A 26,811-nucleotide genomic window follows, 5' to 3' on the forward strand; every position below is an offset into this window, starting at 1 on the left:
GAGGATAGGGCAGGGTGTGAATGAAGCTGTTGTGCTGGGTGAGTGATTATAGTGGTGGTACTTGCTTCAAGGAACAAGTGGACTTTCAGTGCTGTTCACACTAAAGTGTGAGCCTTGTCTTTCTTATTACAATTCTCCCAAAGCAATGGTTGTCAACCCTGGCTATATACTAGAATCACCTGAGAAGCTTTAAAAATATGCCCATGTCCAGGCCCCAAACCCCAGGGATTCTGATTTAATTGTTCTGAGGTGTGGACAGAGCATACTTATATTTTATAAACTGCAAAACATTTAATTTAAAAATGCTACTCTACAATATATTAAAAATAGCTCTTATATAAACACCTATAATGTTTTCTTCAGCTACCAGATTTCCTTTGCTTAAAAATATTTTATCTATCAATCTATCTATCATCATCATCATCATCATCATCATCTATCTATCTAAGGAAACTGTAAATTTCACCTATGGAAAAGCCCATATTCTATCACAAATGTGTATGGCCAGATTTCTCAGATTCCATTTTTTGGGGTCGGTATATTATAGATTTTGATACAGTAGTAGACAGAACAGTATAAATAACCCCTATGTTTCCATCAGACATTTTAAATAATTAATAACCCATGGTCAATTTTGTAACATCTATATCCCCATTACTCCCTCTATACTTGTGTCTTAGTCTGTTTGGGCTGCTATAACACAAATACCATATAGACTGAGTGGCTTGAACAAGAAATATTTGTTCCTCACAGTTCTAGAGGCTGGGGAGTCCAAGATCAAGGTGTTGCTAATAGATTCTGTGTCTGGTGAGAGCTGGCTGCTTCCTGGTTCATAGATGGCCATCTTCTCACTGTGGCCTCACGTGGCAGAAGGGCCGAGGGAACACTTTGAGTTCTTTTATAAGGGCACTAATCCCGTTCACGAAGGCTCCTTCCTCATTACCTAATCACCTCCCAAAGGCCCCACCTCCAAATACCATCACATTGGGGATTATATTTCAATGTATGAATTATGAATTTTGGGGGGACACAAGCATTCAATCTATAGAAACTTGGCAATTCTATTCCTTTAAAATATATATTTATTGAGGGACTTCCCTGGTGGTCCAGTGGTTAAGACTCCATGCTCCCAATTCAGAGGGCACAGGTTTGATCCCTGGTCAGGGAACTAGATCCTGCATGCCACAACTAAAGATCCTGCATGCTGCAACTAAAGATCCTGCATGCTGCAACTAAGACCCAGCGCAGCCAAATAAATAAATATTTAAAAATACATTTATTGAGGGATAATTTACCTTCTTTTATTGTGCAGGTCTATGAGTTTTGAAAAACTCATACAGTTGTATAAGCATCACTGTGATCAAGATATAGGACATTTGCATCACCCTAAAATGTTCCTTTATGACACTTTATAGTATATAGTATCACATGGTATGGATGTACCACAATTTGTCCATTCACCCATTGAAGGACTTTGGGGTTGTTGCCAAATTTGACTGTTATGAAAAAAGCTGATATGAACATTTGTGTACAGGTTTCTGTGGAAACGAATTTCAATTTCCTCTTTGGTGAAATGTCTGTTCATACCTTTTGCCCATTTTTTTTCACTGGAATGTTTTTTTTCTTACTGTTGAGTTTTGAGGTATAGACAGATAGGTAGAATACAAATCCTTTATCAGATATACAGTTTGCAAATATTTTCTCCCAGTCTATGGATTGTGTTTTCATTTCAATACAGTGTCTTTTCAAGAGCAGAATTTAAAATTTTTGATGTTCTAATTAATCATTTTTTTCTTTTATGAATCATGTTTTTTATGTCATGTCTAAGAATTCTTTACTGAGTACCAGATCAAGAAGATTTTCTTCTATGTTTTCTAAGATTCATTTTGAGTTAATTTTGTATAGTGTGTGAGATTTAGGTCAATATTTTGTTTTGTTTTTCTTTGCATATGGATGTTTATTTGATCCAATTTCATTTGTTGAGACAACTATACTTTCTCCTTTGGATTGCCTCTGCACCTTTGTCAAAAATCAATTGAGCACTTATGTGTTGGTCTACTTCTAGGCTATATTCTGTCCCATTCATCTGTCTGTTTATCTTGACACTTCTCTTGATTACTGTTGCTTTATAGAAAGCCCTGAGAGCATGAATCATGAGTCCTATGACTTTGTTCTTTTTCAAAATTGTTTTGGCTCTTCTATTTCTTGTGCTTTTTCATATAAGTTTTTGAATTAGCTTGTTGAGCTCTACAAAATATCCTGCTGGGCTTTTGATTGGAATTATGTTTAAAGTGTAGATCGATTTGGAGAGAATTGACATATTAACAAATTATTTATTTATTTATGGCTGCATCAGGTCTTAGTTGCAGCACACAGGATCTTTCATTGCGGCATGAGGTCTCTTCGTTGTGGCACACAGGCTTCTCTCTAGTTGTGGCACGCAGATTTTTTCTCTTCTCTAGTTGTGGTGCACGGGATTTTTTCTCTTCTCTAGTTGTGGTGCATGCAGCCTCTCTAGTTGAGGCGCATGAGCTCAGTAGTTGTGGTGCATGGGCTTAGTTGCCCCGCGACATGTGGGATCCTAGTTCCCTGACCAGGGATCGAACCCATGTCCCCTGCATTGGAAGGTGGATGCTTTACCACTGAACCACCAGGGAATTCCCACGAATTAAGTATTTCAACACATTAACATGGTATCTCTCTCCATTTATTTAGCTTCTCTTTAATTTAGCACTATCAACACAATGTTGAATAGGAGTGGTGAGAGCAGATCCATTCCTGTATTGTTTTGAGTCAAATAAAAGATATTATATAATTTCATCTGTAACTATGACTGTGTATATTTGTAAAAGAAAAAGGATAAAAACCCACAAAATATTCATAATACATCTAAATTAATGTCTTTAATTATAATAAAATATTCGTTCATGTATAAATTTTCAGTTGTCTCATAAATGTCTTGTTTTTCCTGTTTATTTGAATCAGGATGCAAATAAGGGCCATACACTGTAATTGGTTGATATGTCTTTTACATTTCTTTTAATTTATAGGTTCCTCTCATACCTTTTTATTCTTTGCAATTTAGTTATTGAAGAAACTGGGTTGTTTGTTCAGTAGAATTTTCCACAGCCTGGATTTTGCTGAAAGCTATCCCACGGTGTTTAACATGTTCCTCTGTCTTCTGTATTTCCTATAACTTAGTAGTTGGATCTAGATGCTTACTTAGGTTCAAGTTCAATTTCTTTTTTTTTAGGAATAAGAAAATTATTTTATTTTAGTATATTAATAATTTACACATTATTATTTTATGGTAGTAATGTCATACATTCCTCCAATAATATTAATTTGAATTAATATGATTTTAAGCTATTACATGGAGTTGTTCTGAGTTCCTGTAGAATTGTCTTTTTTTTTTTCCCCAGAAGGGAGTTAATAGAATTGAGACATAGCAAGAGCAGAAATACTAGGTTTTGGACATCCGTTGTTGTACAAAATAAAAAATTAGCAGTCATTGACTCCTTGTTAGAAATTTGACTCCCAGTCAAAGATTTATAAACTTTACCTTGTGTAAATAAGTCTGTAGTCATAATCATTTATGATGCTCAGAATTCAAGTTCAATTTTTAAAAAACAGTTTCAACTATTAACTACTTGGATCAAATCATAAGCAATATTATTGCAACAGAGCCCACTACATGTTCTAGTATTGTAATTGCTACCCAATAACTCATTAATATACAGAAACATTCATCATTAGGAGAAAGAACTACCACGCATCCATTCTATAGATTAGCAGTTTGCCACCATTGAGCCATAGTGCTCCCTTCATTAATCTGGATAGTCACTCTTCACACTCATCTTGAGTGAATGATGGGATGATGTAAGCTCAAATAAAACGTATAAACATTTCTTTGTAAGAAAAGTCATAAGTTGAAAACAAAATATCTTGCATAATTTACTATTAAACACATAAAAACTGCCTTAACTTAAGGTCTTTCTCACTCTATCCAGCAGGCTAACAGGGCATCTTAGGGCCTGACAGAGACTCTCTTATCACAGATGACTCACAGGTTAAAATCTTCAAATAAAACCACCCTGTATGCTTCACTGGCTTTCCGAAGTACACTAAGGCTGTAATCTGGAAACTCAAACCTATTTCGACGTCCTGGACAATTTCCCTTACCACCTTCTGGAAAGAAAGCTTTTGGTTCAGGAGCTCAATTGATTTCCAGCTGGTAAGACAAGACTTTTAAGCCATTGGCAGCCTTAGTAGCCAGCTAATTTCGTGGGGGCCTTCCAGTCAGTGGGTTTGCAAGCAGAGTGCTTTGTGTCACCCATTTCCTTTAACCCAATATCAAAGTCTTTAGTTGCTTCTGTGTCTGTCTCTGCTGTTATGACACTAATGTGCTCTAGCAATCAAGCGAAGAAAAAAAAAAGCTGCTCTTTCAACCAATACTTAACCTTTCTACTCTTAGAGTCAAAGTCTTTTTAAAAAGTTACATATATATATGTATACACACACACATGTGTGTGTATGTGTATGTATGTATACACACAGATACATATATAATTTACCCCACTTTTTAAAAACTAAGGACTTATTTAATATATAACCACAATGATATTATTACTTCTAACAAAATTAACAGTAATTTATTAATACCCAGCTCATATTCGAATTTCCCTGTTTATCTTAAGAAATGGTTAATTTGAATCAGGATCCAAACAAGGGCCACACATTACATTTTGTGGCTGTGTTTCTTGAGTCTTTTTTAGTCTGTAACAATTTCCCCTCCTCATTTTCTTCCCATGTGTTATGTGCTGAATGTTTGTGTCCCCACCCTCCCCAAATTCATATGATGCAAATGTCCTATATCTTGATCACAGTGATGCTTATACAACTGTATGAGTTCTTTTCAAAACTCATAGACCTGCACACTAAAAGAAGGTAAATTATCCCTCAATAAATGTATTTTTAAATATTTATTTATTTGGCTGCGCTGGGTCTTAGTTGCAGCATGCAGGATCTTTAGTTGCGGCATGCAGGATCTAGTTCCTTGACCAGGGATCAAACCTGTGCCCTCTGAATTGGGAGCATGGAGTCTTAACCACTGGACCACCAGGGAAGTCCCTCAATAAATATATATTTTAAAGGAATAGAATTGCCAAGTTTCTATAGATTGAATGCTTGTGTCCCCCCAAAATTCATAATTCATACATTGAAATATAATCCCCAATGTGATGGTCTTTGCAGGTTGGGCCTTTGGGAGGTGATTAGGTCATGAGGGTGGAGCCCTCATGAATAGGAGTAGTGCTTTTATAGAAGCACTTTTATAGAAGCCCCACAGAGCTCTCTTACCCCTCCCACCATGCGAGGGCACAGCAAGAAGACAACTGTCTGCAACCAGGGAGCAGGCCTTCACCAAGAACCCAACCATGCTTTCACCCTGATCTTGAATGTCCAGGCCCCAGAAATGTGAGAAACAAGTATCTGTTGTTTATAAGCCATCCAGTCTGTTACATATTCTGTTACAGCAGCCTGAATCGGCTAAGACACTATACTATTGGAGAAATTGGGTCATTTGTTCCTTAAAATGCTCTACTTTCTGCATTTGGCTGATTACCTCCTGGTACCATTTAACTTGTTACTCTATCTCTTTTATTTCCTATATACTGGTATTTAGATCTAGACTAGAGGATTGATTTGTTTCAGGTTCATTTCTTTTGGCAAAATACTTTGTAGGTAATTCTGTGTACATTTAATTGCATCAGTCAGAAGGCACATTGTGTCTGTCCCAGTTTTAGCCATGAGATTGATTTCATTATGAGGTGTGTTTGGCCTGTTCCTTGTTAAGCTTTCACCTAATAGGTTTAGAATTCATTGATGATCTTTGTCTAAATCCATTATTTCGTTTGAAGTTGTGAAATGGTGATTTTATCATCCTATCATTCCTTTTGCATTGATTAGTGGCATTCTCCATGATGAAGAACTTTCCTTCTCAACTATTTTAGTGACCCTGAAATACTGTTTGACCAGGAAATGCAGAATCAATGCTTAATTCTTTACCTTTATTAATTTTTAGCTAATGAGTTGTTGCTCTAGAAACCTCCAATGATAATCAATGGGTTTTTTTCTTAAGTATAATAATGAAGTTGTAGAATTTTATATATTTGATGTGCTTGAATCAACCTCAGTCATTTTTTTAATGCTCAATTAATTTGACAATCTTTGGTCGGTAGAAGGCCTTTCAAGTTGGCTCCTCTGTCTTTTTGACATGTCTTCAGCAGTCTTTGATAGCGTCCTTGCTTTCTGGTATGACAAGATGCCCCAGTCTCATCTTGAACATTTTCTACTTTAGATCTGGAAACAGCCATTTCTCCAGGGAGCCATGGATCCTTTTTTTTTAAAATTTACTTATTTTATTTATTTATTTTTGGCTGCATTGGGGCTTTGTTGCTAAGCGCGGGCTTTCTTTAGTTGTGGCGAGTGGGGGCTACTCTTTGTTGTGGTGCGTGAGCTTCTCGTTGCGGTGGCTTCTCTTGTTGCAGAGCATGGGCTCTAGGCACATGGGCTTCAGTAGTTGTGGCTCGCGGGCTCTAGAGTGCAGGCTCAGTAGTTGTGGCACACGGGCTTAGTTGCTCCACAGCATGTGGGATCTTCCTGGACCAGGGCTTGAACCTGTGTCCCCTGCATTGGCAGGCGGATTCTTAACCACTGCGCCACCAGGGAAGCCCCCATGGATCCTTTTTAATGAGAAATGCAATCAGCATAAGTAATTTTTTTTTGTTTTTTAAACAGACTATTTTGTAGGGAACTTTGGGGTTTACGGAAAAACTGAGTCCAAGGTACAGAGTTCCCATATGTCTCCTCTCCCCGTCTTTCAGAGTTTCCCCTTTTATTATCATCTTGCATTACTCCAGTACATTTATTACAATTAACTAACCGATATTGATACATATTATTAACTAAAGTTCATTAGTTAATGTTCATTGCCAAGTTCATTGCCAACTACTTAACAGGCTGCTGCCATCAACCAGAAAGTGGTAGCTTCCTCCCTCAGCTCCTGTGATAACTAGGATTAAGAATGATACAGTTGCTGTGAACTCTTCCAGGAGGTGTCTCTAGGACAAGTGGCTCATAGACTGATGTCTAGGTCTGGCCAGTGAAAGTTGGGTAGGCTGGGTAGGAGAACCATTTTGGAAGGAAGCATCTGAGTAGAAGCACATTGAACTCCAGGTCAGGCTGGGATGAGAGATGTTCAAAGTGTTAGTGAGATGGGGATCTAAAGTTAACCCTGGGATATCAGTCTGCAAACTTAGGTTAGGACTCCATTACAGGCCTCAGAGTGATGGTCTTCTAGTCTTAGGTCTTCATTGCTCTCTAGACTAGAGACTTTGTGTTGCCTCAGACTAGAGAGGGGTCAGAGCTGAAGGTCAAGGGACCAGGCTACCAGGATTTAGAAATCTATAGGGAGGAAGCCAGGTAGGCTTGAACCTAATCTCTTTGGGCATGCTTCAAGAAGCATTTAAGTGGCCCAACTGGTATCCTGAAATCTAGACCCCCTTCTGTTACCATCTCTCCCCACTTTTCTGGACTAGTTATTTTGCAATTAACAACAGGTTAATTGATGATTGGAAATGTTTACTTGACTGAGCTAAGATTTAAACTTGCTTCAGGGAAACTATCTTGGAAGGGTCAGAAGCCTGCAATGGGTAGTTGGTTGCAAAATGGGAATTAGATGGAGAGAGGATCCATCTCTATTAATCTCCACTTAGGTAGTGATTAGATTTCTGAAGAGAGCTGAGAACTTAATTGTTCAGTGTCATCGGGAAGTCAATTATTTTAATCTTTCTTCAATAGTTAGCTATTAACTGGGAATAAAGAGGAGAGTAATTGGAGATGGATTTGCTCAGACTAGCTTGTGCCTTGTAGAGTCAATATTCTTGGCTGTTAATGAGATCTTGGATAAAATGAAGTCGGCACAAAGGGAGGCAACCAGCTAGAGGTGATGCTTGGCTAAGAGCAATATGACGGACTAGATGGATTCAGAGTATCCTGCACCTTCTCCCAACTTTTTCAGCAATCTTTTCCCCAAGGCTGTACACAGCAGTCCCAACCCTGGGTCTATGCCACTATAGACAGAACCCCAAGGTTTCACATGTAATGATTAAGAGTTTGGGTTTGGAGTTGGATCTGATCTAGAATCCCATCATGGCCCCTTATCACCTATGTGACCTTGATTGAGTTACTTAATCTCCTTCTGTTTCCTCAGCTACAAAATGGCAGTAATAATAATACCACATGATTGTTCAGAGAATTATATGAAATTAATGCACATAAAGCACTTAGTGTAATGCCTGAAAAAAAGGTACTCAACAATGAATATTTGTTTCCTTTCATGCTTTTCCAGACCACAAATCTTTTGTGGTCGAAAATCCCAAGAGCTCTGTTATTTTACACATACTTCTTCCTATAAGGCAGCTACCAGTGAAGGCTTGATAAACCCTTGGTCTCTGCTCAGGGCTGTGGCCTGGCAGCCCCTCTGTCTTTGACAAGCCCACCTCTTACCCTTTCCAATGTGGTATAATGGTTTTGAGTGTGGGCTCTGGAGTGTGGACAGATCTGTGCTGGAATCTACAGCTCAACTACTCCCTGACTGTACAACTTTGGACAAATCATTTAACCCTTGTGTGCCACACACGCTTTCCTTATCTATAAAATAGCAATAATAATATTGTTATCTCATGAGATTGCTGGGAGGATTCAATGAGCTGATATATGTATAGTGCTCAGAACAATGTCTGACACATGGTAAGTGCTCAAAAAGTGGTAGCTCTATTATTATCTATATTGTTCTCTCCATCCTGGCTACCATTCTCTCAGGAACCTGAGGGGTATCAAGAGTTCACCTGACAAAATCATATAAGTGGACACTTAATGGCTTAAGTATCCCCTACTCCACCACCATGAAACCAAAGACACCATTACCTAGTGGCAGCTTATGGGTTCTAAGCTGTGTCGTTTTAAAACATGGCCCCCAAATTTTTGACACTCCTCCCATTGAGAAGTGATGTCTAATCCCCTCCCCTTGAATCTGCATTCTGTGAATGATTGACCAATAGAATATGGCAGAAGTGGCACTGTACCAGTTTCTGGGCCTATGCCTCAAGAAACTGGCAGCTTCCACTTCCTATCTCTGGGGGTGTTCACTCTTGGAACTCGGACACATTCTGTGACAAAAGCCAACCAGCCCATTTAAAGGTCCTTGTGGAGAGGAAATGAGGCTCCTGGCCCTCAGCCCTGGTTGAGCTCTCAGTTGACAGCCAGCATGAACTTGCCAATCAGTGTGAGTGAGCCATCTGGGATGTAGTTCCTCTAGCTCCCCATTGATCCACCCCAGCTGATGTCACATGAAGCAAAGATCAGCCCACTTTGCCAAACCTTGTCCATTGTTGTGACCAGCATAAATGTTGTCGTTTTAAGCCACTAAGTTTGAGATGATTTGTCACACAGCGATAGATAATCAGAACATATATTGCGGGCAGCTGGCCAATAGGTGGGGGAGATCTTCTGGGGCAGGTGGGTCCATGTATTCCCAACTACATCATGCAAGTTGTGACTGGTCCTATCCATGTGTAGGGCTGGCCTTTGAATTATGGAATGGAATTGTCCTGGGATGTGGTTGTTAAGTCTAATGCTTCAGTTTTAAAAAATAAACACAAAATGTTTTTGATCAAAATGTCGACAGTATTACACTAAATATCACTCCCCTCCCTGACAAATCTACTCCTCCATATTCCATATCTCAGAGATGATATCTTGTACTATCCAGTTATTCAAGTAAAACATGTAAGCGTCATCCATGAATCCTTCCTTTCCCTGACCCTTCACATCCAGTTCATTAGAAAGTACTGTTGACTCTATCTTCAAAATGTACCCTAAATCTGTCCTCTTTTCTCCATCCCCAATGTCACTACTCTAGTCCAGACTATCCTTTGGTCTTACTTGGGCTAACCTGTATTGGACACAAGCTTATGTGCCTTCTTGGATTCTTTTCTGAGATGCTGCCCACTTTCCAAATTGTGCTGCCGTCATTCCATTTTGGGAGCATCCCTCCTGAACTTTCAGAGCTACAAGGTAGTCTAAGTTGATGCCCTACACCTGCATGACCCTCATGTTCTACCCATTTACCTGTGAGTGCCAAGTTATCACTCCACTTCCATACCTGGGGAAAATGCCATACCATGGGAATGGGATCTGGCTTCGTGAGAAACTGCCAAGGGACCAGATGATGCAACTGGAAGTGAAGGGGAATGAGTACCCTGGGGTAGGGGACTGACTAGTGGAAATGAGGAGGCAGGAGGGAGCCAGGCAGATCAATTTCTCCTAATTTCTCCCGTTGTGTACAACTCTGAAACGTGTATGCGTGTTTTCCTTTCAACCATTGTGAGCAAACACACCTGGCAAGTGACCTGCAGTTTCTGACATGATGGCCAGTGAAGTAATGCATTGTGTCACATTGTTTTACATCTTTCCTTGCCTCACTTGCCTTTTTTCCTCATCCTTGTTGCCTTAGGCTTGCACAACTCCCATATGGTTAGTACTTGATTTTCTGACTGAGGCTCTGTTTTTTCTTTTAAAAAAAATAATAAATTTATTTATTTATTTTTGGCTGAGTTGGGTCTTTGTTGCTGCGCACGGGCTTTCTCTAGTTGTGGCGAACAGGGGCTACTCTTCGTTGCAGTGCGCGGGCTTCTCACTGTGGTGGCTTCTCTTGTTGCGGAGCACGGGCTCTAGGCATGCACCCTTCAGTAGTTGCAGCACTTGGGCTCTAGGCGTGCGGGCTTCAGTAGTTGTGGCTCGTGGGCTTAGGTGCTCCGCGGCATGTGGGATCTTCCCAGACCAGGGCTCGAACCCGTGTCCCCTGCATTGGCAGGCGGATTCTGTTTTTTTTTTTTTTAACATCTTTATTGGAGTATAATTGCTTTACAATGGTGTGTTAGTTTCTGCTTTATAACAAAGTGAATCAGCTATACATATACATATATCCCCATATCTCTTCCCTCTTGCATCTCCCTCCCTCCCACCCCCCCATCCCACCCCTCTAGGTGGTCACAAAGCACCGGGCTGATCTCCCTGTGCTATGTGGCTGCTTCCCACTAGCTATTGGTTTTACGTTTGGTGGTGTATATATGTCCATGCCACTCTGTCACTTTGTCCCAGCTTACCCTTCCCCCTCCCTGTGTCCTCAAGTCCATTCTCTAGTAGATCTGCGTCTTTATTCCCGTCTTGCCCCTAGGTTCTTCATGAACTTTTTTTTTCTTAGATTCCATATATATGTGTTAATATATGTGTTAGCATACGGTATTTGTTTTTCTCTTTCTGACTTACTTCACTCTGTATCACAGACTCTAGGTCCATCCACCTCACTACAAATAATTCAATTTCGTTTCTTTTTATGGCTGAGTAGGCACGCGGATTCTTAACCACTGCGCCACCAGGGAAGCCCTCAGGTTCTGTTTTATAAGACCCTGGCTAAGACATTTGATATTAGAAATGGTTCTAGAAAACAGACTATCAGGATGGGGTTTGGGAGCTGTGTTGTTCTCCTGTCTAAAAGCAGTAGGTATCATTTCTTTTTTTTAGATTCTGCATATAAGTGATATCATATGATATTGTCGTTTTCTGTCTGACCTACTTCACTTAGTATGATAATCTCCATGTCCAATCCATGTTACTGCAAATGGCATTATTTAATTCTTTTTTTTTTTTTTTCCATCAGGACGCTCGTGCCAGGGGAAGGCCCACCTAATTCTTTTTAATGGCTGAGTAATATTCCATTGTATATATGTACCACATCTTCTTTATCTGTTAATGGGCATTTAGGTTGCTTCCATGTCTTGACTATTGTAAACAATGCTGCAACAAATATTGTGGTACATGTATCCTTTCGAACCATGTTTTCCTCCCCATATATGCCCAGGAGTGGGATCTCTGGATCATGTGGTAGCTCTATTTTTAGTTTTTTTTTTTAACATCTTTATTGGAGTATAATTGCTTTGCAATGGTGTGTTAGTTTCTGCTTTATAACAAAGTGAGTCCGTTATACATATACATATGTTCCCATATCTCTTCCCTCTTGTGTCTCCCTCCCTCCCACCCTCCCTATCCCACCCCCTCTAAGTGGTCACAAAGCACCGAGCTGATTTCCCTGTGCTATGCGGCTGCTTCCCACTAGCTTTAGTTTTTTAAGGAACCTCCATACTGTTCTTCATAGTGGTTGTACCAATTTACATTCCCACCAACAGTGTAGGAGGGTTCCCTTTTCTCCACACCCTCTCCAGCATTTGTTATTTATAGACTTTTTAATGATGGCCATTCTGCCCAGTGTGAATTGGTACATCATTGTAATTTTGATTTGCATTTCTCTAATAATTAGCGATGTTGAGCATCTTTTCACATGCCTCTTGGCTATCTGTATGTCTTCTTTGGAGAAATGTCTATTTAAGTCTTCTGCCCACTTTTTTGACTGGGTTGTTTGTTTTGGGGATATTGAGTCACATGAGCTGTAAAAATGATACAAATGAACTTATTTACAAAACAGAAACAGACTTACAGATTTAGAGAATGAACTTATGGTTACCAGGGGGAACGGTTGGGGGGAGGGGTAGACTGGGAGTTTGGGATCGACATGTACACACTTCTATATTTAAAATAGATAACCAACAAGGACCTACTGTATAGCACAGGGAACGCTGCTCAATATTCTGTAATAATCTAAATGACAAAAGAATTTGAAAAAGAATTGATGCATCTATATGTATAACTGAATCACCTTGCTGTACACCTGAAACTAACACAACATTGTTAATCAATTATGCTCTAATATAAAATAAAAATTAAAAAAATAAATAAAAACAAAGGATAAATTATCAAAAAAAAAAACCCCAAAGGATAAATTAAAAAAAAAATAAAAGCAGTAGGGACCCTATTGCTGGTGTTAAGTGTGTGAAGATAACCCCTGCCATGAAATGGCATTGCAATCTCGCGGGCTTTCACCTGTGCTATGTGGTATTTTATTGGTATGATATGTAGGCACAAGGCAAGATATGCGGAGGTCAAGTGACTGTGGCACTTAATCGATATATGGACAATGTTATTTATAAGGATCTTGGAGTAGAATTGTTGCTTTTGACTGCAGGAGGAACTCTGCCTCTGTGGAAGATTTAAAGGAGATCCTTATCTCCTGCAGCTGCAGGACAGACTATACTAAAAATCAGGCTCAGGATCCGATAATAAGGGTAGCAGAGGTGCAAAAAAGACTAAATGTACAACCTTGTCAGGGCATTTTTTCAAGATCAGATAGGGAAAAATTGGAACATGGAGATCTGGAGTGGTTATTTGGATAGATGAATCCAAGTATTATGAACCTCCAGTTTCCCCGAGCTTTTCTTGCTGGCAGAAGCAGCTGCTTTTCCCTTGCCAGAGGAGAGTAAGTTTCCTTTTCATGGAGATTATGTAATGATTTCACCTGAAGCAGCTGCCTTGTGAGATGACCTTTTTTCTCAAGATGCATCTCACCATCCTCACTACCTCCAGTTAATAACCAGAATTACATCTTGGCACAGCTTTGAAAGAAAAGTACACACCCTGCTCTAGAAATTTTTTATGCTCATTCATAGGGAGAATTGAAAGCAGTTCACAATCTCAAAAACATTATTTGCATGCAAGAAGTCAGATATACCCCAAAATACATACTGCATGATTCCATTTAAACGACTTCCAAGAACAGACAATACAAATCTATGGAGAAAGAAAATCAGAAAGTGGTTGCCTCTGGATGGGTGTCGGGATTAACTGGAAAGGGCAGGAGGGAACTTTCCAAGGTGATGGAAATGTTGCATATCTTATTTTGAGTGGTGGTTACATCAGTATATACAGCTGTCAAAACTAAGAACTGTATAGTTTTTGTATGTAAATCATACATCAATAAAGAATTAACAATCAGTTCACCTTTATATGGCAAGGACATGCTCACTGTCTTACCTCAGGCCTATTTTAGCTCTCATACTTTCTATAATAATATTGTATTCAGGGCTTATACATCTTGACACTGAAGAATATCACACTAGCCCACTATATTGATGAATATATTTACATCATGAATTTCTGCAGGTTTGAGGGTCTGGGGCAGAATATACTCTCAAAGGCAAAGGACAAAACCCTGTACTTTATACCTCCTACCACTAAGAAAGAGGCACAGCACTGATAGATCTTTTGGGATTTTGGATACAACACATGGAACACACCTCTGACTCATTTATTTGGTAATCTAGAAGGCTGCTGGGTTCACGTGAGGCCCAGAGCAAGAGAGGGCTCTGCAGGAGGACTAGACCACCTGACAAGCTGATCTGCCTTCTGGGCCTTATGATGTATCAGATCCAGTGGTGCTAGATTAAGCCTTTGGCAAACCCTAGGAAAGTCACAGTGCAGATCTCTAAGGTTCTGGAGCAGGGTCATGCCCTTGGTGGTTGGCGTACAATATTATGTTAGTTTCAGGTATACTACATGGTGATTTGACATTTGCATGCATTATGAAATAATCACCATGATAATTGTAGTATCCATCTGTCCCCATATAAAATTATTACAATGTAATTGACCATATTCCTTATGCTGTATATTATAGCCCCATGGTTTATTTATTTTATAACTGGAGGTTTATACCTTTTAACCCCTTCACCTATTTTGCCCCACTCCCACCCCCTCACCTCTGGCAACCACTTGTTTGTTCTCTGTATCTATGAGTCTGTTTTCATTTTGTTTTTGTTTGCTTTGTTTTTCAGATTCCACATATAAGTGAGATCATACGATATTTTTCTTTGTGTCTTATTTTGCTTAGCGTAATACCCTCTAGACCCATCCATGTTGTCACAAATGGTAAGATTTCATTTTTTATGGCTAAGTAATATTCCTCTGTGTGTGTGTGTGTGTGTGTGTGTGTGTGTGTGTGTGTATGCCACATCTCCTTTATCCATTTATCTACCAATGGACATTTAGGTTGTTTCCATATCTTGGCTATTGTAAATAATGCTGCAATGAACATTGGGGTACATATATCTTTTTGAATTAGTGTTTTCATTTTCTTTGGATAAATACCCAGGAGTGGAACTGCTATATTTTGTGGTAATTCTAATTTTTAATTTTTTGAGTACCCTCCATACTGTTTTCCATAGTGGCTCTACCAATTTGCATTCCCACCAGAAAACTGTTCTTTTAAAAACATCATCTAGTGTGCTAGTAAGACTGAGCAGCTCATCATGGGGCACTGTATTAGTTATCTCTTGCTGAGTTACACAATTGTCAAAAACTTAGCAACTTAAAACACCACACATTTATTATCTGGTAGTTTCCATGTGTTGGGAGTCTGGTCTTGGCTTAGCTGAATCCTCTGCTCAGGGTCTCACAAGGCTGCAATCAAGGTATTGGCCAGGCTGCATTCCTTTCTGGAGCTCAGGGTCCTCTTTCAAGCTCATGTGGTTGTTGACAGAATTAAGCTCCTTTCAGCTGTAGGACTGAGGTCTCTGTTTGCTTGCTGGTTGTTGACCAGGCACCTCTCTTAGTCTCAGGGACTGCCCGTGGTTTCTTGTCACATGGCCCTCACACAGGTCCTCCTACAACATTGCCGTTTCGTCCTTCCTCTTCTTCCTCTTTCTCTTCTTCTTCTTCTCCTCCTCCCTCTCCCTCTCTTTCTCCTTCTTCTTCATATACATTGTAGAATGATTGCCAAGATCAAGATAATTAACACATTCATTACCTTACATAGTTAACTTTTTTTCTTTTTTTTGGTGAGAATGTTTAAGATCTACTCTCAGCAACTTTCAAGTATACAATACCATATTATTAACTGTAGTTGCCATGCAGTTTAGTTCTTAGAGGCCAGGAGGAGAAGCACTCCAGTCTGCCAAGGTGGAGTTTATATAATGTAACATAATCACTGCAGTGATTGTCCTGTCACCTTGGCCATCTTCTGTTGGCTAGAAGCAAGTCACAGGTTCTGCCTACACATAAGGGGAAAGCATTATATAAGCATGTGACTCATTGGGAGTCACCTTAGGTATGTCCACCACAGACACCGACTGTGAAAACGAGCTCCTCATAGTAAAATGGGTGTTAACTGACATACCGAGTTGTAAGGTTGGGCATGAACAGCAACAGTCTATTGTGGATGGAAGTGATACAGTTGGGACTGGGCTCAAGCAGGTCCAGCAGGCATGAACAAAGCATCAGAGCAGATGGCCCAGACAGGTGTCACCTGTTTCTGTGGCACCACCCCTCTTTCAAGCCACACCTGTGTTGCCTGATGTTGTTGTTGTTGTTGGTGGTGGTGTGCTGTCTGCTGCTATTAACTGACAGAGGAGGAACGGATTCTGGCCTGATTAGCAGATGGGTCAGGGCAATATGTTGGCACCGTGTGGAAATGGATTGCTGTCCCATTCTAGCTCCAATCAGCAGGGGCTCTGAAGGACAGTGGAGAAGGAAATACACCCAGTGGGTAGACTTCCTTTCACTAAAGCTGATCTAGCATCTGCCACAGCAAGGTGCCCAAACGTGTGGCAGCCCTCATACAGCACCGTTCTTCAGGGAGACCAGCCAGCTACCTGGTGTCAGATCAATTACTTGGATCTCGTCTGTCCTGAAGAGGGCAGTGATCCTTCCTCAGCTGAATGGTTTTTTACTCTAGACTCACCTTCTCTGCCCACATTGCCCACACTGGCACCACTGTCTGAGGGCTTACAGAATAGCTGATAGAACAATAGAACGGGCTGTTGAAGGCTCTGCTAAGGGTCCAGAAAGAGGGTTGGCTGCTGTATATTATATGGATGTAGTATATGCCTTGATACTCTGATTGATATAGAGTACTACATCCCTTATAGTTAGAATACACAGATCCAGGAATCTGAGTCAGGATGCTTGGAAAAAATCCTGTAAATACTGCAAGAGGTGGGAGTCTCCTTCTCACCTTGCTGGCATAACAGCGGTGATAGCATTGTTTGTGCTGATGGCAGCCATAGCTACTGCCAAAGAAAACCAAGGGTTTTAAACAAAGAATGCCATGGTCAGAAGCAGCTGGAAAAGCTCAATGACAGATAAGGAAAGTGGAAGAATCAGGTAAATGAAAAGAATTTTGGAGTTTTGGCTGTGGTGAAACAAGTTAGAGTTCTGGGATCATAGAGACCTAACTTTAAATCCTGCCTCTACAACTTATCTACATGACCTTGGGCAAATAGTTTTATCTTCTGAACCTCACTTCCTATATCTGTAAAAGAGATAATAATAGCATCTGCCCACAGAGTTATGGTGAGAATTAATTCATGCTTGTAGTAGTATTTGTAAAATTCCTAGAACAGTGTCTGGCAAAGATCAAGTGTTCAATAAAATTATGTGTGCAAAGAACATACTTCTCATTTTAAGACAGACATGGTATGACTCTAAAAACAATGAGGTGGAACTGTCCCAAAAGCTACTTGAAGGAGCTTCTTTGATGGTACCCTCAGAAAAGTGCCAATGCCTGTGCTAAAGATAGATTTGCCTTGACACCAATGAAGCTTGAGCTACAGGGTCCTGTATTTCCACCAGGCCCTTCTGAAGCTCTGAGTGTGGCCCTAGGAATGTGTTCATATAATCATGTGAACTGTATTTAAACTATATATAGTTAACTACATTTAACTATATTCTAAAGTTCCTTTAAATACATTTTCTCCAGAAATTCCCTTAAAATAACCACTGATCTTTTTCTTTTTCATTTCTGCATTTTGTTTCTGGTGTTCAATAGGAAAGGATCTTTCAGTGAGCTATCTGCAACACTTTTCTGCAAACGATATATTGGTTTTATTTCCACGTTTCAAGTAGCCCTGCTCTGGCCTCATGCACAATTGCATTCTGGGATCTCTCTCTGCATCTCTTCTACGTTCCGTTCACTGTTTCCTGGATTTCATACGTTCCTCTCAAGATGTTTCCTAAGAAAAGATGCATCGGAAGTAAATTGAGAATTTGAATATCTGAAAATGTCTTTATTCTTTTCTAGAACTTCTTGTTGTTTGGCTGGGTGTGTATTTCTAAGTTGGAAAAAAAAATCCCCAGTGTTTAATTTCCAGTGTTGCTATTGAGGAATTGAATGTGATTCTGATTCCCAATCAGTATTCTTGATCTCTGTTTGTGTCCTGTTATGATTATTCCCCCTCTGGAAGCTTAGAATAACTTATCTTTAGCACTGATTTTTCCAAAATGTAATGATGATAAGCCTTACTGGGGCTATTTTTTTCATTCATCGTGCTGGATACTCAGTGGGCTTTTCTAGCTGGAGACTCATCTGGAGTCTCATGTCCTTTAGTTCTGGGGAATAATCTTGTATTCTTTCTTTAATATTTCCTTCTCTCCTTTATACTGTTGTCTCTTTCTAGTACACCTAATAGTCAGATATTGGATATCATGGACTGGTGCATTGATTTTATTTTTTTATCTCTTTCTTCTCCATGTTTGATGAAACCAGGCTTCATCAGTAACTCCTAACCTCAGTATATGAGGAGGAAAAGCATATGAATGACTGGTAAATGACTGAACAGAATGGAGGAAGGTCTCATCCCAAGTGCTCACAAAAGAAGACCAATGAAAAGTAAGTTGATTCTCCCTTCAAAATTTCAGATAGGCTTGGGAATTGGAGGAACCATGTAACTTTGACAGTGAGTACAGGGTTGAGAACTTGGAGGTAATTTAAAAGTCTGTTTATGACTACCAAATGTAAAATAGATAGCTAGTGGGAAGCTGCTGCATAGCACAGGGAGATCAGCCCGGTGCTTTGTGACCATCTAGAGGGGTGGGCTAGGGAGGGTGGGAGGGAGACGCAAGAGGGAGGGGATATGGGGATATATGTATACATATAGCTGATTCACTTTGTTATACAGCAGCAACTAACACAACATTGTAAAGCAATTATACTCCAATAAAGATGTTAAAAAAATAAAAAGTCTGTTTATGGAACAGTTTTCATGTGCCTAATGCACAGTGAGGCCAAACAAACTGGAACATCAGAGTTTGGAGCAGAGAAAGGTTTATTGCAGGGCAAAGCAAGGAGAATGGGTGGCTCATGCTCAAAACGCCCAAACTCCCCGGCGGGTTTCAGGGAAGCATTTTTAAAGGCCAGGTGAGGGAGGGGAGTCGCAGGGTGTATGACCAGCTTGTGTACAATTCTCTGATTGGTTGATGGTGAGGTAACAGGTTGGTGTCACGGGGGTTAACATTATCAATCCTTAGGCTCCAGTAGGTCTGGGGGCTTGTGCTCATGGTCATCATGTAGTTAACTTCTTCCATTTGGTGAGGATTTTAGCATCTGTAAAACAACTTAGGAAATGTGCATCAGATACTGTTATCTAGGTATTTCAGGGAGGAACTTAAGATTCTGTGACTGCCGTATGTCTGATTTACCATTTAAATTCTTATCCATTCTCCTGGCCCAACTGCTACTTTTGTCACTACATGTTCACATCCTTTCAATCATTAATTCTCGATCCAGGCTTTTGTGACTCAGGAGAGGCCTGGGAGACTTCAGCTTTTCTACAAACAAGAGGCAGGCAGAGGACTTGGTGGTGGTGGTGATGGGGGGTCCTGTCTCCAGAAGGCCCCATACAGTCCTGCTCGGTTACAAGGTGACTTTGGAACTCATTCTAGAAGACAATTTTGGTTTTGTCTTCCAGTTGTACATATCATGATGGAAGGTAAGAGTGCACAGTTGTGAGCCTGAGTAGCATACTAAAAATAGGGGAGGTGAGTGGCCAAAATGTATACTGAATGTGATATGAAAATACATTTCTATGTTTTCTCATGTCACAAACAATACATGTTGTTTAATTTTCTTTACGTTATATAAGAAAATGTATACATTGGGGGACTTCTCTAGTGGTTCTGTGGTTAAGACTCTGCACTTCCAATGCAGGGGGTGTGGGTTCGATCCCTGGTCGGGGAACAAAGATCCCACAGGCCACGTGGTGTGGCCAAAAGATTAAAAAAAAAGAAGAAAAGTATACACTGTCAATCAGATATAGCACTTAGGGCCTTCTCAGCTGTCTTCTGAGTATGCGCCCGGTCCTGGGCATGCGTGTGGCCTTCTAGATTCCCAGGAATATGTGGAAGCTTTTCAAAGCCCTTATTCCCCAAAGCATCTCATTGCCCAGCCTTTCCTCCCCAGATTTTTGCTTAGTCTATTGTTTCCCCAACTGTTATGCGTTACCCCAGGTGGCAGCTACTAATGTTTGCCTTCAGATGATTTTAACAATTGCCCCCCTGGGTAGTCACCTCAGCCCTGGGAGAGTTCTGAGTTAGTCTAAATAAAGGTAGGCCCTTTGAGTTGGTCTTTCAGGAAGTCTCCAGGCACATTAAAATAAACAGACACAATTCTTTGAGAATAAAGTCTGTTCTGCTGTCCTGGGTACTGGGTACTTATACCAGGAATGTGGGCTGCTGTTGTCTTCAAGGTCACTGCCGAGCTGGGGAGCAAGGAATGGGTCCAAGGTAAATTAAAATGCCACAAATCTCTCTTAGCAAGATCCAGCTGCTTTCTCTTGATTGAATATACCCCTGTTTCTGCAAGCTTTTGATTAGTATCCAGAGTTCTGAAAAAGTTAATTCTGATGGTTTTTGGCAGTTTATTCATAGCTTTTGTGGAGGGATGAACTTTTGCAGTTCCCTACTCTACCATTTTCACTGATGTCACCTGGATTCTTCCTTGTTTTTGATGGCCTTGACTGTTCTGAGGAATACTGGTCAGGTATTTTTTCAAACGCCCCTCCAATGATATCTGTCTGATGTTTCTGCTCAAGATTTGCTGGGGCTATGGATTTTGGGAGAAACAACACAGCAGTAAAGTGCAGGTCTCACCACATTATATCACAGGTATATACTATCAGAGTGACTTATTACTGGTAAGAAGAGTGTAAGTAGAGTGTAGTGCTTTCGAGGTTTGGGCTCTCAAGTCAAACACAACTGAATTCAAATTCTGGCTCCTCCAGTTGCCTGAGTAAGTGACGGAATTTTTCTAGGCCTCAGTTTTCTCATATGTAAAGCAGGAGTAATAATAGTAGCTACCTCATAAGGTTACTGTGGGGAATTGAATGAGAAAATTCATGTGAAGTAATTAACATGATGTCTGGCACAAAGTGAATGCTCAATATATGTGAACTAGTACAATGAGAAGATGTGTGTGTGTGGGGGGGTATACACAAGAGCAATTTTAGAGATAATACCAAGAGAATCCGAAGTGCTTTTCATTATATAAAGTGCCATAGTTTTTCTTAAAGATTTGATGGGAAACCCAGAGTTCAATGGGGTTAGATATATTTGGATAAATGGGAAATTTCATGCATGAGGCATTAGTCCTGAAGGCAGGCCAGATAGCTACGGTAGCTAGAGCTCCTAGGTAGCCAGGAGCTAGTATAAAGCCTGGCATTTGTGGTCAGGGACGGACCCTAGAAGAAAAGGAAGGGGTGAAAACTATGTAGTCATTAAAAGCACTACTGTTGGAATCATACAAACCATGGATCAAATCCTGGCTCTCTTTTCACAGGCTCTGTGACCTTGGGTAAAGTGATTAAACTTCCCTTGGCTAAAGTTTCCTTATCTGTAAAATGGGTATGATAAATTGAGGTTAAATGAAATAACCCAAGCAAATGGCCCAGAACATTCCCTGTCATGTAGTTAGCTGCTCTTTACTACCTACCAATGGTGACTTGGTCGGGAGACACACCATAGCAGTTATAAGTCTTTGAGTCAGGGAGGACATTTTGTGCCAAGAGGAGGCTTTAGGAAGCTTTACCTTTCAATATGGAGCTTGTTTTGGGCTCCTCCCCTTCGTAGTGGGCTCAGTTCCTTGCTCAGGCCTGCTGCAAGCCGCCCTAGGAGCAGGGTGCCTTTGTGATATTTGTGGTGTCTAAAAAACTCTTTAAAAAAGAGATTTTCAGTGTACAATCAAAAAGAAAATGAAAACCACATGGAAAATTCAGCTCCTTCCAATGTGTTCTTAGTCTCCCATTCTACATCCTGCTAGGCCCTCTTCTGCAGATGATGACTGAGAATATCCTCTTTAGAGTAATAAATCACAGGAACATTAAATGCGTCCTTGCAGCTGCACGAGGGCTAGTTAGAGGCCTATTCAAGAAAAGGGCTTATGTGGAGGAGTTTTTCCCCCCGCCTTTTAAAAAGCCACCTGTACCATTTTTGTCTTGGTTTTTAAGTGGAAATGATTTTAAGATGTAATTTTCTTCCTCTACTTGTGTTTATGATGTACAAATAGTTCTTTGTTAATAGGGAAAGAAAAAAAGAAAAACCCAAACCCAAATGCTAAACCTAATTAAGTCTCTTTAGAGAAAGTGTGCCTCTTTAACTTTCCAACTTCCTTTCTGAGTTAGTAATTTCAGGGCTGGACAAGATGCAGGTGGAAGGAATTTCTTCACTGACAGCTGGCCCTGAATCTCTCACATTCCTGGAAGTGCACCAGTTCAGGGTACAGAGCTATCTGGGAGAACTAGGGCTAGTCTGCAAAAAGCACGTACTGTAATCTAAATCCTTTTCCTGTTCATTGGCAAAATCCCAAAAGTTCTTTGAGGCTAGGAGAGATAGCTTTGAGAAGAAAATTGGGACCAGATCATCTAATCCAGATGTGGAAAACCAGGCCTTGAGGAGGGAAGAAACCTTTTATTATAAACTAGGCCTTGAGGGAAAAAAAAATCTCTTCTTTATAAACTAGACCTTGAGGAGGGGAAAATCTTTTCATTGTAATCATATCAATTCTAGTTAGTTTCACATAATGAGGTTAGCCATGCAGTTTGGCAAAGATGATGATCAGCCATGTAGAATGATTTAAAGAGTTCCAGAAAGGCTCCCACTCCCATAAAAATCATCCCTAGTCAGGTTCATAATGCCTGATAGCCTTTCATCAGTGATTCTTAGCCCTTTTTTGGTCAAGGACTTGCTTTAGGATCTGGTGAAAGACCTTTCCCTGCAGAAACGCACATGTGTGTGCACATGTCAGCCTACATTTTTATAGGCGTTCACAGACTCCTGTGAACTGCTGTGGGGAGTCTTTGGATGGTCAGTGTTTCTCATTGTTGATTTTCAAGAGCCACGTAATGGGCAGCCCCCCTACACATAGACCACTGTTGAGGTAAATTGAAAAGAAACCCTATCGCATTTTTATCACCATTATATTAAAATATTATTTAGAATAATATATTTAATAATAACTTAATATAAGGGAGAGGGATGAGATTTAGGGGCAATATTTCACCAAGGTGTATAGGTCTACCTTGGTGATGCACAGCTTGACCACAGATCAACTTCTATATTGAACTGGTTTCTTTCCTTCCTATTTCTACTAAATTAAAAAAAAATCCAAACTTTAAAATACTTTAAATGCTTTAAAATACCCCAGGATAGATGAAATAAAAATCGTATAATTTGATAACTTATTTGTCTTAGTTAGGTTTCCCCAAAGCAGAGTCTGAGGCAAGGACTTGGGAGTAGTTGGGTATATTTGGGGTGTTGTCCCAGGAAGCAGGAGTGAGGTATTTGGGAGAATTAGAGAAGGAGGAAAAGTCAACGTGAGGGTGCATTGTGAGGTTGCTACATTGCGCCACAAGGGCTTGATTCTGGTTGGGCTTCCTGAGAAGGATACCAAACATCTCCCAGAACTGTCCCCCTGATGGATGAGCGGTGGTAGTTCTCATCCACTTGTTCCTATCCCCGCCCCTCCCCCCATTCAAGGTTATCCCCAAAGGGATTAGCATTCCCACTCTTCCAGGCTGTGCTTTGATGTGGACTGGCTTTGGAGAAGGCACTGGGGCAGAAGCAGAAAGAGAGAAGCTTGATCTTGAGGTGTGATGCTCTTGGGGTGATATGAGTCTGAGCTTGCACAGAACTGTCCATCACAGCTCTGGCTGAAATCAGAGGTGGATGGAGGGACTGTGATGTAGGGCCCCAGAGGCATTTGCACTAATACTGAAGCTGAGTAGTGGGTACATGGAAGCTCATAGTCCTATCCACCCTACTTTTGTATATGTTCGAGAATTTTCATAATAAAAAGTTAGAAATCCTAACTCAGAATCATAGGTCATTGGGAACTGCCTTAAGTATTTAGTGGCTTCCTTGTATAGTTTTGGGTGTTTGGAACAAACATGGGCCAGAAATTACAATGAAAGCTCCCTGCTGACACTTTGAAGCACTCCATCAGATGCTAGAGTCCTTGAACAAATCATACTCAAAGGCTGGAAGGCTGAATAGTTAAACCAGGAAGTAGATGGGTGTGGATTCACTGATCACTTCTTTGATTGATTCTGCTCTACAAAGTGTGGTAGCAAGTTCTACTGAAAGACTTGGATGTGATGTTTAAATGTCCCCAACAATATGTAGTCTATTTCTTTCTGTGAGAAGTGAAGAAATCTCCACATGTTGGGGCAGAGTCAAATTCTTAGTGATAAAACTGCCCCATCGTTTCGTCTTTTTAAAGAAATCCTGCTCATTTCATCTTTAACATTAAGCACAGTGATATTTCATCACTGAAGTAATTACTTGCAGCCTCTTCGAGATTCTGAATATATGGCTATGAAATACCTCTTGAGCAAGGCATTTAAAATCTGAGAAATTATCCTTAGTGTCATTATCAATGTCAGAGTCTTCCCCCCTGCCACCATCCCTTGTTTTAATAACTTGCAGGAAAGTAATTTCTCTCAACAGCTGGCATGCTTAGAGTAGAAAAGTGGAGTTGGTATTTGCTGCATTTCTTTGTACAGCATGCTGGGAAGACATACCCTTAGGGGCCACAATTTGATTATATTCACAATTTTTATGGTTTTTTTCAATACTGAATGTGATCAAGGGACATGTTACTGATTGCTAACTGTTATCAGCGTATCAAGCAGTGAGTGGCTTGGCATTTGGGTGCCACCTCTTTTATTTGCTTAGCAACATATTTCTGGACTGTGCTTATGGCTAATGCTCTTCAGAATTGATCCCAGTGTCCTTTTTCCAGTCTACTTTGTGATTCACAAAAAACACTTGATAACTGAATTAAAAATCTTTCTTCTTAAAAAAAATGCTGTATAATTGACATTTAACATTATACTAGTTTCAGGTGTACAGCATAATGATTCAAAATTTGTATACACTGCAAAATGATCACCACTATGAGTTTAGTTAACATCTGTCACCATACAAAGTTAAAACATTTTTTCTTGTGATGAGAAATTTTTAAGATTTATTCTCAACAACTTTCAAATATGCAATACAATATTATTGACTATAGTCACCATGCTGTACATTACATCCCCATGACTTATTTATTTGATAACTGGAAGTTTGAACCTCTTGACCCCCTTCACCCATTTCATCTACCCCCAAACTCCCTCCCCTCTGGTAACCACCCATCTGTTCTCTGTATCTACGAGTGTGGTTTTGTATTGTTTTGAAAACCTTTCCTCTTATGTGGAGAAACTGGATCACTCTTACATTGCTGGCGGAAATGTAAAATGGTACAGATTCTGGAAGAGAGTTGGACAGTTTCTTATAAAACTAAATATGCAACTACTCTACAAGCCAGCAATTGTACTCATGGGTGTTTATCCCAAAGAAGTGAAAACTTATGTTCACACAAAAACCTCTACACAAATGTTCACAGCAGCATTATTTGTGATAGCCCCAAAATGGAAACAATCCAGATGTCCTTCAACAGGTGAATGGTTAAACAAACTGTGGTATATCCATGTCATGGAATAGTATTCAGCAGTAAAAAGGAACAAATTATTGCTTCACACATACATCTTGGGTAGATCTATAAAGAATTACACTGAATGAAGAAAAACAATGCCTAAAGGCTACATACTGTATGATTCCAAATGTATAACATCCTTGAAATGACAGACTTACAGAAATGGAAAACAGATTAGTAGTTGCCAGGATTAAGGTGGGGGTAGTGGGTGTGGCTATTAAAGGAGCACATGAGGGATCCCTGAGGCGATGGAAATGTTCTGTGTTGTGACTCTATCAATGTCAGTATCCTGGTTGTGATATGGTACTACAGTTTTACAGATAATCTTATTGGGGAAACTGGGTAAAGGATACCTGGGTTTCTCTCTGTATTATTCTTCTTTTATAGAATTTTTTTAAAAAAATTATCTATTTCATTTATTTATTTTTGACTGTGTTGGGTCTTGGTTGCTGTGCGTGGGCTTTCTCTAGTTGCAGTGAGCGGGGGCTACTCTTCGTTGCAGTGCGTAGGCTTCTCATTGCAGTGGCTTCTCTTGTTGCGCAGCACGGGCTCTAGGTGAGCAGGCTTCAGTAGTTGTGGCTCATGGGCTCTAGAGCGCAAGCTCAGTAGTTGTGGCCCACAGGCTTAGTTGCTCCACGGCATGTGGGATCTTCCCGGACCAGGGCTCGAACCTGTGTCCTCTGCATTGGCAGGTGGATTCTTAACCACTGCACCACCAGGGAAGCTCTCTCTCTGTATTATTCTTAAACTGCATGTAAATCTACAATTATCTCAAAATTACAAGCTTAATTTCAAAAACTCCTTTCCCCTTATGGCGTGGGATTTCAGGGTCAAAAATGCAAAAGCGTCGTGGAGCACTTCTCCCTGTATATATACCACTGCTATGCCAAGAGTCTGCATATCAGTGGTTTTGTCGGACTCCATAGTAAAAAAAAAAAAAAAAAAAAAAAAAAAAAAAAATCTGCTAGCACCCACATGTGTTAGTAATTGCCCTTCTC

The sequence above is a fragment of the Orcinus orca genome, chromosome X (assembly GCF_937001465.1).
Source record: "Orcinus orca chromosome X, mOrcOrc1.1, whole genome shotgun sequence".
NCBI classification, from domain to species: Eukaryota; Metazoa; Chordata; class Mammalia; order Artiodactyla; family Delphinidae; genus Orcinus; species Orcinus orca.